Genomic DNA, 15,651 nt, shown 5'->3' on the forward strand with positions numbered 1-15,651 from the left:
ATATGGTGTCCAAAATGTATTTAGAATATATTGAATATGCAATACTTTTAATTTGTATTTTTTTAAAGAACAGTTTCTGATATATGACCTGTACAAGTCTATGGTGATATTTTTTGATGCAGGAATGGTACTGCATCTTTATTACAGATTCATGATATAGTTAATCATGGTGTGATTTATTCCTGGATGCTTACAGTTAATTGGCCCTTTTTGACAAAACTATTTGGTCTGTTAATTTCATATCTTTCAAAATATGTTAATATTCAATCAGATTAAAATTGTATCTTATATGCACCTCAGTGCCTAAAATCCAAGATGGTATCCAAGTTGACGCCGTGAAGGCCGCCTCAATTTGGAGCTCCACAGTTGTTTTACTGTTTTTGTTAGTTTGTCCTGTTTTTAGTTATTCTTCTGCAATCAGTTCTACCAGAAAGACTCGGGAGAATAAATACTGTAACAATAAATACATTTATTGATAGCCCAGCAAGCAATAAAGTTCTTTGGCGTAGGCCCCGTCCATAGCTCGCAATCCGAGGGTCCGGACTCTGCATTTCCTGCCTGAAGACGAAGGCAGGGGCGCAGCCGACCCCCAAAAATAGGTGGAAGATAATTCCACCAGGACGGAGCCCACCCCCAAAGAACGGTAAAGAAAAGTATACCCACCAGTCGTGTATCCTGTAGAGCCTAAAATAGAAAGAAAAGGGAGTTAATAATGGGCATGAACATGAAATGTGGAAAGCCTCGTAGCCAATAACTAATTAGTAAGAGACGACTTCATAGTGAGCCTGAAAGGTACTATGAGAAGATGTGAATAATGCATTTATGCATTTATGTTCTGCTGCTGTATGTACATTAGCATTTATCCATGCTGACGCTTTCATCAAGAGCGACTTATGTTTTGAGACGCACTTACGTCTGATCGAAACCAGAGTTAGAAGGAAGCAAGTGTTGTGGAATAGTGACTTAAACTGAGAATGAGGCTAACTTAGGACATAGGGACAGGTCATTGGAACAAAAGCTGTAATAGGACAACAGAGAAAAGGCCACCTTGGCCATACAGAACCGGCCACATGGGACAAGGCCGTAACAGACCGCACAGAGACATGGCCTCGATGGACCACGCAGAGCCAGGCCACCTTGGCCACACAGAGACACGGCCGCGATGGACCACACAGACAATGCCACATTTGGCCAGGCCTCATTGGACCACACAGAGCAGGCCACATTTGGGCAGGCCTCATTGGACCACACAGACAATGCCACATTTGGACAGGCCTCATTGGACCACACAGAGCAGGCCACCTATGGCCATACACAGAGCAGGCCACCTTAGACCGCAAACTAGCCACATTGGACCACACGGCCATGATAGACCACAGAGACAAGGCCGCCCGGCCACATGGCCTTGCTAGACCACAGAGACAAGGCCGCAATGAGCCACAACGGCCTCTAATGCCGCACAAAGAACGAGGTAGACTGGACAAGGCCACAAGGCCACACAAAACCAGGCCGCAAGGACCACAAGACCATATGGCCATTTTTTAGCGAGGCAACAATGCCTCAAGGCCGCTTGGCCACACAGACAACGGCCACTTGGCCACATTGAACCGCGCCACAAAGGGCCACAGACCACTGGCCATTTTTTACATACAGGACAAGGCAACTTGTGCCACAAGGCCACTATAGACCACACAGAACAAGCCACACAGACAACGGCCACTAGGCCACAGTGAACCGCGCCACTAAGGGCCACAGACCACTGGCCATTTTTTACATACAGGACAAGGCAACTTTGTGCCACAAGGCCTCTAGACCCACACAGAGACAAGGCCCGCTGGGCCACAAGGCTGCTAAAGCCATACAGAGACAGAACCACTCATAGACAAGGCCTTAGGCCACATAGAACAAATGCCATAACTGGCCACAAGACCACATTAGGCTACACGGTCATAGTAGACCACACTGAACATAGAATGAGGCCGCAAAGGCCGCGATATCGTAAGCCCACACTGAGACGAGGTCACACAGGGACAACGGCCACTAGGCCACACAGAACCGAGGCCATAAGGGCCACAAGACTATTTAGGCCACACATAGGACAAGGCAACATTATGCCACAAGGCCTTGAGACCCGCACAGAGACAAGGCTGCAAATGCCACACGGATACAAGGCCAACGAGACACAGCCACTAGGACACACAGAACCATGCCATAACTGGCCACAAGACCACGGGACAAGGCCACATTAGGCTACACGGTCACAGTAGACCACACTGAACATGTACAGGTCCTTCTCTAGCTAGTCCATAAAAATAAAAAGCGTCCATTCAGTCCTTGGGCCGTGGGGACTCGGACGGGGGTTGGCGGACGAGTGCGCCGACCCCCCGAAATTTTTGGGGGGGGTCGGCCGACGCCCGCAGGCCGACCCTCCCCGGGCGCCCGACCCACGGGGCGGGGGCGGGGTGCCCCGACCCCCTCAGGGGCCCGACGGGAGTGCCCCGAAGCCCGAGGCCACCCTAAGCAGTTCTGCCTTCGTCCTTGGTGGGGCGCCACACGTGCCCCGTCCCACTAACCCACTATTTGTCCGATTGACCACTAGAGTGACCAGACCCCCCCCACACCCTCCCCCCGTCCCACTAACCCACTATTTGTCCAATAACCCACTATATGGCGCAAACTTCCCGTTGACCCCCCCCTCCCGGGCCACGCCCCCGTCCCACGAACCCACTATTTGTCCAATAACCCACTATATTTACCAAACATCCCGGGACCACCCCCCCCCCCCACTCCCGGGCCACGCCCCCATCCCACAAACCCACTATTTGTCCAATAACCCACTATATTTACCAAACGTCTCGGGACCACCCCCCCCACTCCCGGGCCACGCCCCCATCCCACGAACCCACTATTTGTCCAATAACCCACTATATTGGGCAAACTTCCCGTTGACGGGTTTCCAAACTCCGGGTGTGGGGAGGGCCCATGGGTCCCCTTCAGACCCCACCGTCCCCAGCTCCTAGGTCCTTCTGGTTCCGAGATACGGCCACTTCCTGTCCAGCTTTGACCGGGTGTATCTCGGGAACCAAGCCGACTTGGAGCTCCAAACTCTGGGTGTGTAAAGGTACCCGTGGGCCCCCCATGATCCCAGAGTATGGATCCCAAAGTCGGCTTGGTTCCTGAGTTATGCCCGGTCAAAAAGTGCTAAGAACTAAGCCGGGTAGAGCCACTGTCCGCGAAGCCTATATTTGGTACAATGGAATAAATGCTACGTGGGATCATCCCAAGAAGCCAATATTTGTCCAATAACCCACTATTTTTGTAAAATGCTAACCCGCCCTTCATTCAATAAGCTGCAATTGGACACAATCCCACGTGCCATCTGTTGAATGGGGATTCAGAGAGTTTCACTGATAGACATTTTAATTAAAGTTGCTGTCATGATGAAAACCATTTTACTGCACTCAGGGGCCTCCCCTGAGTCCGTAGCACCAAGTCCCATCCCATAATTCCACTGACCACAAACCCACTATTTTTTATAATGTAATAAATGCTACGTGGGATGTCCATAGCTCTGGTCAGGAAGGGTCTAGAGCCTCCATTTTTGCACTCAGGTCTAAGTCTCATCACCCTCTATCAGAATCCAGAGTTTCGAGAAGATCGGAGAAACCTTTTTTTCCGACCCGAAAAAACCGACAGGGTCCCGTGTCGTTTTTTTCGGGTCGAGATTTTGAGTTTCTCCAATCTTCTTGAAACACTGGATTCTGATAGAGGGTGAAGGGACTTAGACCTGAGGGTAAAAATGGAGGTTCTAGACCCTTCCTGACCAGAGCTATGGACATCCCACGTAGCACTTTTTCAATGGAAAAAAATAGTGGGTTCGTGGACGGGGGAATTTTGGGATGGCTCTTGGTGCCACGGACTCAGGGGGCCCACTGAGTGCAGTAAAATGGTTTTTATCAAAATATCTCGAAAGCTAAGCTTAAAAGCCACGTGTCCACGAAGCCAATATTTGTCCAATAACCCACTATTTTTGTAAAATGCTAACCCGCTCTTCATTCAATAAGCTGCAATTGGACACAATCCCATGTGCCATCTATTGAATGGGGATTCAGAGAGTTTTTCTGATAGACATTTGAATTAAAGTTGCTGTCATGATGAAAACCATTTTACTGCACTCAGGGCCTCCCCTGAGTCCGTTGCACCAAGTGGCATCCCATAATTCCACTGTCCATGAAACCACTATTTGTACAATGGGATAAATGCTACGTGGGATCGGACAGTTTCTGTGATAGGCAATTTTTCAAAAGTTCCAAATCATGATAAAAACTATTTTACTGCACTCAGGGGCCTCCCCTGAGTCCTTAGCACCAAGTCACATCCCATAATTCCACTGACCACGAACCCACTATTTTTTATAATGTAATAAATTCTACGTGGGATGTCCATAGCTCTGGTCAGGAAGGGTCTAGAGCCTCCATTTTTGCACTCAGGTCTAAGTCCCATCACCCTCTATCAGAATCCAGAGTTTCAAGAAGATTGGAGAAACAAAAAATCTCGACCCGAAAAAAACGACACGGGACCCTGTCGGTTTTTTCGGGTCGGAAAAAAAGGTTTCTCCGATCTTCTCGAAACTCTGGATTCTGATAGAGGGTGATGAGACTTAGACCTGAGTGCAAAAATGGAGGCTCTAGACCCTTCCTGACCAGAGCTATGGACATCCCACGTAGAATTTATTACAATTATAAAAAATAGTGGGTTCGTGGTCAGTGGAATACCGTCTGGTACCGTCTGCGTACAGGGGCCGTCCCACGGGCCATTTACAGGCATGTCGGTTTTGGCCACTTTTTCGGCATTTCGGCCCCTGAACGAGGCCCCAGGGCCACCAAACTTTTCCAGGGCATCCCACAGAGTCTCGCTAAACACGTTTCATTAAAATATTTCGAAAGCAAAGCTTAAAAACCACTTTGTCCGCGAAGAAACCATTTTTCCCGCCAAAAAGTGGTTTCGAGGACACTCGTTTTTATGCAAACCAAACACTGAAATAACTTGAAAATTAGTGTGATGTGTTCAGTGGAGTGTGCTTAGTACAGTAGAGGTGGTTTAATAAAAAAAAAAAAAAAAAAAAAAAAAATCTCCAGTCACCATCCAAATTTTTCAGTAAACATCCACAATGAATGTGCTCGTAACGAACGGGGCGTAAGAAACTTTTAGTAAGCGGCCAGGGCCCTCAAACTCTGCGGCCCCGCTCGAGGTCACCAGACGACCGAGTTCGCCGAGTTTCGGGGTCCTGCGACCTTCCGTGTCCGTGTGGCAGCTCGTTTCGTTGGTTTGACCTTTTCGACTCCTGTCAGTTTCAAAATGTGCTTTTTTCACACTTTTTCGACGTTTCGACCCCTGAACGAGGGCCCAGGGCCACCAAACTTTTCCGCCCGCACCAGGGGGCCGTGGGAAGACGGAAAACGTCGCCCCCTAGTCGATCGGCCATTGCGAAGCGGTGTCCACGAAACCACTATGGCAAAATACATTCATTTAATGGGCGAGTGGGATTTTTACAGAAACGTCCCAGGGGCCCCAAATTCGGCAAGCTGACCCCTTGACCCTCCCCGGCCGACGTACCCAAAGCAGGGGGCGCTAGAGCAGAGTCAAATTTTTCGGGGGAGGGGCGATTTTTTTTAAAGGCCTTAGGGCCTCACGCTTCGGGGCCCCGCGTCAGGGGCCCCTGGAGAGTCGGAATCTGAAGTATCGGGGTACCACGACCCTCCGTCTGCGTACAGGGGCCGTCCCACAAACCAATCAAAAGGCATAGCGGTTTCGCGGACGAGCGTCCCTTTTTCGACCTTTCGGCCCCTGAACGAGGCCCTAGGGCCACCAAGCTTTCCCGCCCGCACCAGGGGGCCGTGGCGAGTCGGAAAACGGCGCCCCCTAGTCGGTCGGCCCATACGAAGCGGCGTCCGCGAAACCACTGCGGCGAATACATTCGTTTAATGGGCGAGTGGGATTTTGATGGAAATGTCCCAGGGGCCCCAAACTCTGCACGGTGGCCCCTGGGCCCGCCCCGAGAGACTTGCCGAAGGCGCAAGGCTCTAGAGCAAAGGCAACACTTTCCCGCCCTTTTAACACTAATCTCGGCCTTGTGTGTCTTTCACTCATGTACCCTAAGAGCCTTTTGAGTGAAAGTTGGTTATAAGTGGCAAACTTTTTTTAGGAAGGTCCCAGATTTTCAAGCTTCGGGGCCGTGAGTCGGGAGCCCCTGGAGGGTCAGAATCTCAAATCTCAATGCGCCACGACCCTGCGTCTCCGTACGGGGGCCGTCCCACGGGCCATTTAACGGCGCAGCGGGTTCGCGGACGAGCGTCCCTTTTTTTACCTCGCGACCCCTGAACGAGGCCCCAGGGCCACCAAACTTTCCCGCCCGCACCAGGGGGCCGTGGCGAGTCGGAAAACGGCGCCTCCTAGTCGGTCGGCCCTTCCGAAGCGGCGTCCGCGAAACCACTGTGGAAAAATACATTCATTTAATGGGCGAGTGGGATTTTTTTCAAAATGTCCCCGGGGCCCCAAATTCGGCATGCTGACCCCTGGGCCCGTCCCGAGCGACGTACCGAAAGCGCCGGGCCCTTGAGCGAAGGCAAAACATTTTCAGCCTCTAACCCTAACCGTCACGCTAACCCTAACTCACGGTCCCTTTTTTGACCTTTCGGCCTCTGAACGAGGCCCTAGGGCCACCAAGCTTTCCCGCCCGCACCAGGGGGCCGTGGCGAGTCGGAAAACGGCGCCCCCTAGTCGGTCGGCCCTTCCGAAGCGGCGTCCCCGAAAGCACTACGGCGAATACATTCATTTAATGGGCGAGTGGGATTTTTATAGAAATGTCCCAGGGGCCCCAAACTCTGCACGGTGAACCCTGGGCCCGCCCTGAGCGACGTACCGAAAGGGCCCGGGCCTAGGGCCTGAGAAAGTATTTTTTATCAGCTTTGATCCATCTCTCTGTCTGCCATTGAGGTCAATGGCAGACACTCAGAAACAGGCCCGTTTTCAGCCGTACACTCGTCCGGACTTTAAACGCTTGGCAAGCGGCTAGGGCCCTCAAACTCGGGGGCCCGACTCGGGGCCACCAGACGACGGAACTCGCCGAGTTTCGGGCTCCTGCGACCTTCCGTCTCCGTACGGTCGCGCATTCCGTTGGTTTGACCTTTTTGACCCTTGTAACGTGTTTTTCACACTTTTTTGACCTTTCGACCACTGAACGAGGCCCCAGGGGAAGTTTGCGCCACATAGTGGGTTATTGGACAAATAGTGGGTCCGTGGGACGGGGGGGGGTGGGGGGGCATTTGCCCAATATAGTGGGTTATTGGACAAATAGTGGGTTAGTGGGATGGGGGGGGGGGGGTCATGGGACAATATGCTCTCTGTCGCCCACTAGAGGTGTCCGAAAACCACCTATTCCGTGGCAAGTAGGTAAGGATCCGTGAATAGGGGGGTTATTAATAAAGGCCCACTCCTCTACAAGTTTGTGGGCAATTGTCATCCAAATTCACCCTACGATCCCTCCGGCCCATAGTGCGACCAATGGCAGTTTATTTATATGGGCGTTTTTCCACGAACCCACGTTTGGGACTAACTCAAAAAATTAGCATGTTGTGATAAAGTTCATTACCTGTTAGCCAATCACATAACGTCTGGTTATGATGTGTGTTATTCGCCAGCTCAGCCGCATCGAACTTCCACTGTAAACACGTGTATGATGCGAAAACGAAACCATGGAGCGAAATACCGGAGTGAACATGGCTGACCGAGTTTTGCTGCCTCCTTAACCTGATCCTCCATGAGTGCAACCAAGGGGGACACAATCAAAACTATCGCCTTGCTGGCCTTTGGCCTGCCCACTTTCTCGCTGACGATCGGTAATAGTTGATAAATTAAACTTTTCCCAAAACCTGTCGGGAGTAGGGCCACAACATCACCTCCATTTAAAATGTTTAACAAACACTCTTCTTGTTCGGGCTTCAGTTTGCAAATGCCGGGAATATTCTCCACAACAGAGCGAATTGCATCCCGGGTCGTTTTCGATTTCCCTAACCTAAAATACAATCTTAAGCTCGGTGCTTAGCATCTACGTCACGGATCAGCCCGCCCTCTGTTCGTTGATTGGCCGGCTGTTTTCAGGCCGGAGGAAAACTGAGAGACATGTCGATGTCTCAGACTGAGTACAGAAGCGAACTGAAATAGAGCGGAAGTACGAAGTCTGACGCAGTCAGGCTACCCTGAACCAACCAGGGAATATCAAAATAACCCAGCAATTAACTCTAGGTCCCACAGGTTCGTGTGTGCCAGGGAGGTCAGAGACATGAGTGCAAACGATTAATACAAATGTCTTTATTGACGTACAAAAATAGTTAAAACAATATATATTCTTTAAAAAGGCGCTTAGCGCTAAACATACAATTGATGGCAATTTACCAGAAAGGTGATCACATAGGGCAGTATGAAATGGCACACATCAACACAGTCCTCTACACACAAGGATAGATGGAAGAATTTATAAACCTAACACACCAAAATTATACAAAAAGAATTAAACCAAACAACCAGGCTGAGTTTACCGGCGGAAGGACTATTTAATGGCTTTTCCAAAAAAAAAAGCAATACTACTCACGCACACACACACACACACACACACACACACACACACACACACACACACACACACACACATACACACACACACACACACACACACACACACACACACACACACACACCCTCTCTCTCAAGCAAAAATGTAGCACCTCTGTTCAATCTTTCTGATTTTAGTACATTTTTGTAAAAGGTAGGCCTGCTGTTAAATTATTTATTCAAATAAAAACTTTAAAATAATTTGAGCTGCAGCCTGGTTTAATAGCATTTATATATTAATGTCTTTGGTCAAATTAACCTGTAAAATAAATCGTTTATCCCTTTAAATGTAATGGATTTTGAAAGATATCAACAAAAAATGGGCAAAAAACTTTAAAAGCGATTTTCTCAGGTTTTCAATTGGAAAAAGAGGGCAGACGACCATAATTCAAATGTGTATATCTTTACAACCATTCAAGGTATGACTTTGACTAGGATATCAATTGAAAGCTTATGGTCTCCTCTTTCCATTAATACCAAAATCTCAATTTTTAAATTTGGGTCACTGTGACTGATTTTGCTGGATCAGGTCACATATTCTACTCAAGTAAAAGTACTACTACTACTTCAATGAAATTTAAGTACTTAAGTACAAGTAAAATTACCAGTCTAAAAATTTACTCAAGTAAAAGTAAAAAGTAGCTCATTTAAAATTTACTCAGAGTAAAACTTGCTGAGTTACTTTTTTAACAGCGGCGGTGGGGTGGGGGACTCTCCTGTGTAGGGTTGTAATGGTATGAGATTTTCACAGTGATAACGTCTCAGAAAATATCATGGTTTACAGTATTAATCAATTATTAAATAAATAAACAGTATTATTAAATTATGGTTATATTATTTATTATCATCCGTGAAATTGACAGTTAAATTGGTTAAACAAATGCTTTTATTATAACAAACTTGAAACCATTTGTTTGTTTTGTTTATTAAAAGTTCAATAAAACATGGCTAATCAATTAAATTTAATAATTGATAATGAATTAGATTAACAACTTATTTTTAACATTAATAATTTATTAAAATGTTTAAGAATAATATAGTCCCATGAAATGTATTTTATTCAGAAAATGAATGTTTCTTTTTATGATTTAATCCAAATATATTATCAAAAACTGTGGTGATCAAATAAAAATTTTAACTTGTGTCCTTTTATTTTTTGGGGAAGTGCTGCAAAACCAGATTTACTAAATGAAACCATGGACAAAAAATATATTGCTTAAATAATGTTTAACCCTCTGGGGTACTTCGGGACAAAAATGTCCCGAAGCGTTTTAAAAAAAAATGTTACAAATTGTAGCTTCATCGGAATGGTCCGAAACTTGGTGACTTTTTTGGTACTTGGTATATGAACACCCAAAAAAATTGGGGACAGGATTTGAAAAGTCTAAGTGGTCTTAAAACAAAATAGTCACACTCAGGACCTTCGAGTCAAAAATGACCCCCATAGGAAATGAATGGGAAATTGGCAAAAATGTGAAAATACAGAGTTTTTTTGTGCATACAATCTACAAAACAGCCAGGATGCAGAAAAAAAGCACACAACAGTGAAGGGGTGAATCTCTTAAAACAATGGGTGACAAAATGTTTTCCATTTGTTCTCTTTATAATGCAATGTTCAGGTTTGACTGTATTATAAAGTAAAACTGCCACTTCAAATTACCATTTAAACCAACCAAATTATTATTATTTTTTTATTAAAAAAAAAATGACAAAAATAGTCTTTGAGAATCTGTTTATTATATATTCAAATCAACAACCTGAAAAAAATTAAACACTGTGAAAAAATCACTAGAGTGTTTCTACCATAGGTTTCTACAGAGAGCTGTAAATCCACTAGTGGTAAAAATGTGCTATTGCGTGATAAAAATGCTCAGTGTGTACACCAGTGTGTACGCTCCGATCTCATTTCAAAAATTGCTTTCATGAGGCCTAGACTTGACTCTAAAATGAAATACAGCTTTAATATAAAATGTTTTTTAATTATATATATATATATATATATATATATATAAATTTTCTATTATATTCAATGGGAAAAAATGGGTCTTAATTATTGCATAAATATTAATTATAAATCATAAAATTATCTCAAAACACCAAAAAAGAAAAGAAAAAATATTATTGAACAAAAATACATTTCATTGATTTTACTCAAATAAAATGTATCTTAATGTCGCCCTCCGGGTCATTTTTGACCCGAAGGTCCTGAGTGTGAGTCTAAAATGAAGTACCCCAGAGCGTTTTAAATAAATTGTATTATTGTTGTTGTTGTTATTATTATTTTGAGAAGTATGTTCTATTGTATGCCTATAATACATTTCTGTCATAATTTCCTTCTAGTTAAAACAAACTTTTATTTTGACGAGTAGTAGTGAAGACCTGTTTCAAAGTGTATTAGACAATGTTTTTTCTCAAATAAAATGATGAAAATACTCATTAGGTGTTCTCTCAGAGCAGCTCTGGAAATGTTAACGTATTCATGTCCTCAAATTGTTTGTGAGACGCTGAAAATACCATGAGCGTCATGCGAACTTGAGTATGTAACGTTAGTAGACAAAGCGGCACAGTTCATTCACACAGATTCACACAGAAATGCAAACAAGCAGATTATATATTTCCGTAGCAGTATTTTTGCACTTAAAACATTCACAGACCATGTTGCGATTGGATTTATTGCACAGTTCTACTTTCCATGTATTCATCCATCCAATATTTTGCGTGTTTTACGTGACATCTGCGGTATGTAAATTCCATTTTCATGACTGGATTCCGGGTTCCCTTTCGAGGGAACACGCACTGCGTCGTTGAAAACGACTCTTTGGGGACGCTCCCTTAGCGTGCGCCTCTGAAGTATGAATGAAACTAATCCAATCCTGATTGGTGTTGCGTCATGACGTAACATGTGACGGCACATAAAAGTGACGCCGGCACACACACACATTAGCTTTCGCTCTTCAGCAAGTGCTCTCTGTGAAACTGTCTGTCTTATTTGGTGTTGTTTTGTCTGTGCAAAGCTCTTTATTATGGCGAGTGAACAATAGAGCCCTAGATATCTCACGGGTGGGGACACGCATCAGTTGTGTATGTATTGTTTAGGGGCGCAGCACGCACAGGCAGCTCTCGAGAGGGCTGCCTGTGAACACTGTGAAGCACTTCCTATTAGAGTGCTGCGCTCCCGCTTGGCTATATTATTTTCTGATGATGGCCAGGCTCGCGATCCCCGCGATTCGGGTTCCGCGTCTGTTGAGGCGGCGCGGCGGCTTAGATCGTGGGTATCGCAGAAGGATCTCGCGGATGAGAACGAGACTGCTGAGGCACTTTTTCGTTCATCATCCGCAGATTCTATGACACCTCTGCACTTATATGGCGGCTTCTTCTGCCCGTGACGAGTGCCCGGTGCTCGAGCTATCTGTTTCTAAGGAAGTAGATGTGCTCAGCATCGGGAACGAGCAACATGAGTCACACTCGCCGGCTCATGTTTCTGCTCATGTGGCCAGACTTAAAAAATAAATAAATAAATAAATAAATATAAATATTAGTGCTGGGCCGTTATCGGCGTTAACGTGCTGCGTTAACGTGAGACTCTTATCGGGCGATAAAAAAAATATCGCCGTTAATCAAAGTTGGGTTGGGATCATAAATAGCTTTTTCGAATATCGTTATATTTTCGCGCAATTCTATATGTGTAGTATGATGCCGCGCCTACTGTCACAGATCGCGCAGTAGGGTATTTTCCTGTCAGGGACTCAAGGTGTACTTTTACTTTGTTACGTTGGGCGACGTTCCTCTCATTACTTTATTTTAATGCAATACGTTGTTAAATGAGTTTATTCCAAGCGCGCTGTGTCCTTTGTATGGGCATGAGCGATGCTCATTTACAAATGAATCACTCTTTTGAGTCGATTCTGTTCAAAGACTTCATCAAACAAGTTGTCAGATGATCTGTCTAAATCGGTTCGCGAATCAGTTGATCTGTTCAGTTCCTCGCGCACTGAATCGTCTGAAGCGCTTTCAATTCACACTCTGAGTCGAAACAGGAAGATTTAAGAGCATCAAGAGCGTTGGATGAAGTGGCCGATCTACAGTCTAGTCTAGTGAATGCAAATCTGCAAATGCATCATATTTTTGCCAGCGATGAAGATCTTTATTAGTTGAACATCTTCGTAAGCTGTCTGTGAATGAATGATTCCACAGGACGATACATTCGATTTCATTTCATTCAGGTAAATACATTGTGTGTGTATTGCGGGTGTATTGCGCAGTGGCATAATCACACAAATAGTTTACATTGATTGAAACTAATTTGTTTAAAAATGAGGCTATTGCAGTAACAAGGCAGGTTCACATAAAATTCTTATGACATATGATGACATTATTTTTTGATCTAACGAGCATTGGCGAGGCAAAAACGGACTGTCGTGCGTATTGTTTTTTTTCTTCTTCCAATTAGCCTACTATGTTAAAAAAAAGGACGAAAACATGTTACTTGTTCAATTAATAAACAGTTTGTTTGATGACAAATCGCTAAAGATGAAATTGGCCTCCCTTTCTGTCATTGCGTTTTTTTTTTTTTTTTTTTTTTTTTACGATATTCGACTTTTGCTCCTCGATTGTCGAATGGCATTTTTGGCAGAAATGCACATCCCTACGCGAGGCAAACTATTCTCAAAGACTTACTTTTAGTCATTATTTGGGTAGCACACATATTCTGAATGCCTTCGGGAGAATTCAAATGAGCCATCCATTTTAATCTAGATTAATCTAGATTAATTTCAATATTAATCTAGATTAAAAAATTAATCTATGCCCACCTCTAATAAATATATATGTATATGTATATCAGCTGGCCACAAAATAAGCAGGATGATCCCCGTCAAAGCAAGCTAGACGAGAGATTCCTGCAGCACCGTTCACAACCTCAGCGCCGGGGCTTTCCGTTTTTTCCCAGATCTTCATAAAGAGCTAGATCTTGGAAAAAATCCCACTCTTTACGTATCTCATCACATTCATTATATGATTATTCGAATGTGGTGGGTGCGAGAGAGGCGGGTTATGGCAAGATGCTGCAGATGGAGGAAGCTTTAGCGAGCTATCTTTCTCTTGATGAGGCATCTTTGCTTAAAGCCCCGGCGCTGCCCAACAAACCGTGCAGGGACACCTCTGCACTGGTTGGACGGGCTTATATGGCGGCTGGTCAAGCTGGTGCATGCTTGCACTCTATGACGATTTTGCAGGCGTACCAGGCCGATCTTCTTAAAGATCTAAATGAGGGCGAGGGACCAACTCCTGCTGACTTCGCGGAGTTGAGAAGAGCCACAGATTTGTCTCTCCGGGCCACCAAGGAGACGGCACGTTCCATTGGCCGCTCTATGTCAACTATGGTGGATACAGAGAGACATCTGTGGCTAAATTTGTCCGGTATAAAGAGAAAGACAAATATTTTCCGTTGGACGCTCCACTATCACCTTCTGGCCTGTTCTCCGACGCTGTCACTGCAGTCGTCGACAGGTTTCAGAAAGGGGAAAAAACAGTCAGCGGTGTTCCAACAGTATCTCCCTCACCGCTCTTAATCTGGATCTAGGAGGGCTGGTCCAAGTGGCCAGCCTCAGCCGTCAACCAGCTCCTCCCATCGGCAAGAGCAAAAACAGAGCGTTGCCTCTAGAGCCCCTCCTGCGGGAGCCTGGCAACAGAGGAAGCGCTCTCAACCGAAGTCCTCCAGCCAGAAGGGTGACCTGAGGGCCGTCCTTTAGGCGAAGAGGACTTCGGGAAAGAGGTCCTAATTGTAGTGTAGGACTTCTGAGGGCTGGGTTACAAGGGTTATAGTCATAACCCGAGACGATACCCTCTGCATCACGTAAATCATTCGGCTTTAAGTTATAATCGGGACATACCTTTATCTGCAGGAGGGATGGTGTCCTATGTATCCTCCTTTTGCAGCCACTTTGCGTCCACATTTTTTGCAAATTGGATATCTATCCACGAGGACAACCACGCTTTTTTTCTACAAGTATTTCCATACTGGCCATAATTCGCTTCATGAGAATTCGCTTTCAGCTTCAGCTGGGTCTGCGTCACCTTTCTTGCGCGTTTGGTCTCCCGCCCTTCAATCAATGCAGTAGTTTCCGGAGTGTGATATTTTTTTTTTCCTCCCTTGTGTTATTATTTTTTACTCAGTAACGGATATGATTTCAAATGTAGCGAAGTAAAAATTTTCAAACAAAACGTACTTGTTATGAATTCTCTGTTTCCCCGTTCTTTGAGTTTTTGGTTTAGTCCTGTTTCCCGCTCCCCGTTATCTCTATTAGTCTTCCCAGGTGTCCCCGATTAACAACGCCCCCTTGTCATCTTGTTTAGCTTGTTTGCCCCTGTATTTAAGCCCTGTGTTTCAGTTCAGTCCTTGTGAGTTCTTGATGTTGTATTGTTGATGCTGGTTGTTCTGTTTCTGAGTCCTGTTCCCTGTCTGAGTCCTTGTCAAGTTTGAAGTTTGTTTAATAAAGTGTGCTGCAAGTGGATCCTGCTACTTCCTTGTCTCAACCACATCGTGACAGAAGAACTCACCACAATGGATCCAGCAGCAGTCAGCAACCAGGCGCTAAGAAGATTTCTTGCCTCAATGTTTCAAGATGGTCAGCCGATTGAGAGGTATGTGAGGGACTTTTTGAACTGCTGCCATCTGGGATCTTTTGAAGACACTGAGCTCATGGACCTGTTCTGGAGCGGGCTGGATGTGGATATCGCCAGGCTGATGCCAGATGACTTTACTGGCTGGACCCTAGAGGGATATATTGACCTGGCCCTTTACTTAGGTGGTTCGGCATTTACTGTGGGCTTGGCTGATGAAGCACCCTGCCAGCTCACAGTACCCCCTGAGTCGGTTTACATCTCACCCATCCAGCCAGAGCCTGTCCAGCCAGAGCCCTCGGCGCTGGTCCCGTCCAGTCCAGCCGAGCCTTCACCGCTGGTTCTGTCCAGCATAGCCGA

The sequence above is a fragment of the Rhinichthys klamathensis genome, unplaced genomic scaffold (assembly GCF_029890125.1).
Source record: "Rhinichthys klamathensis goyatoka isolate OS25496 unplaced genomic scaffold, OSU_Roscu_1.1 h1tg000149l_1, whole genome shotgun sequence".
In the NCBI taxonomy this organism is placed as follows: Eukaryota; Metazoa; Chordata; class Actinopteri; order Cypriniformes; family Leuciscidae; genus Rhinichthys; species Rhinichthys klamathensis.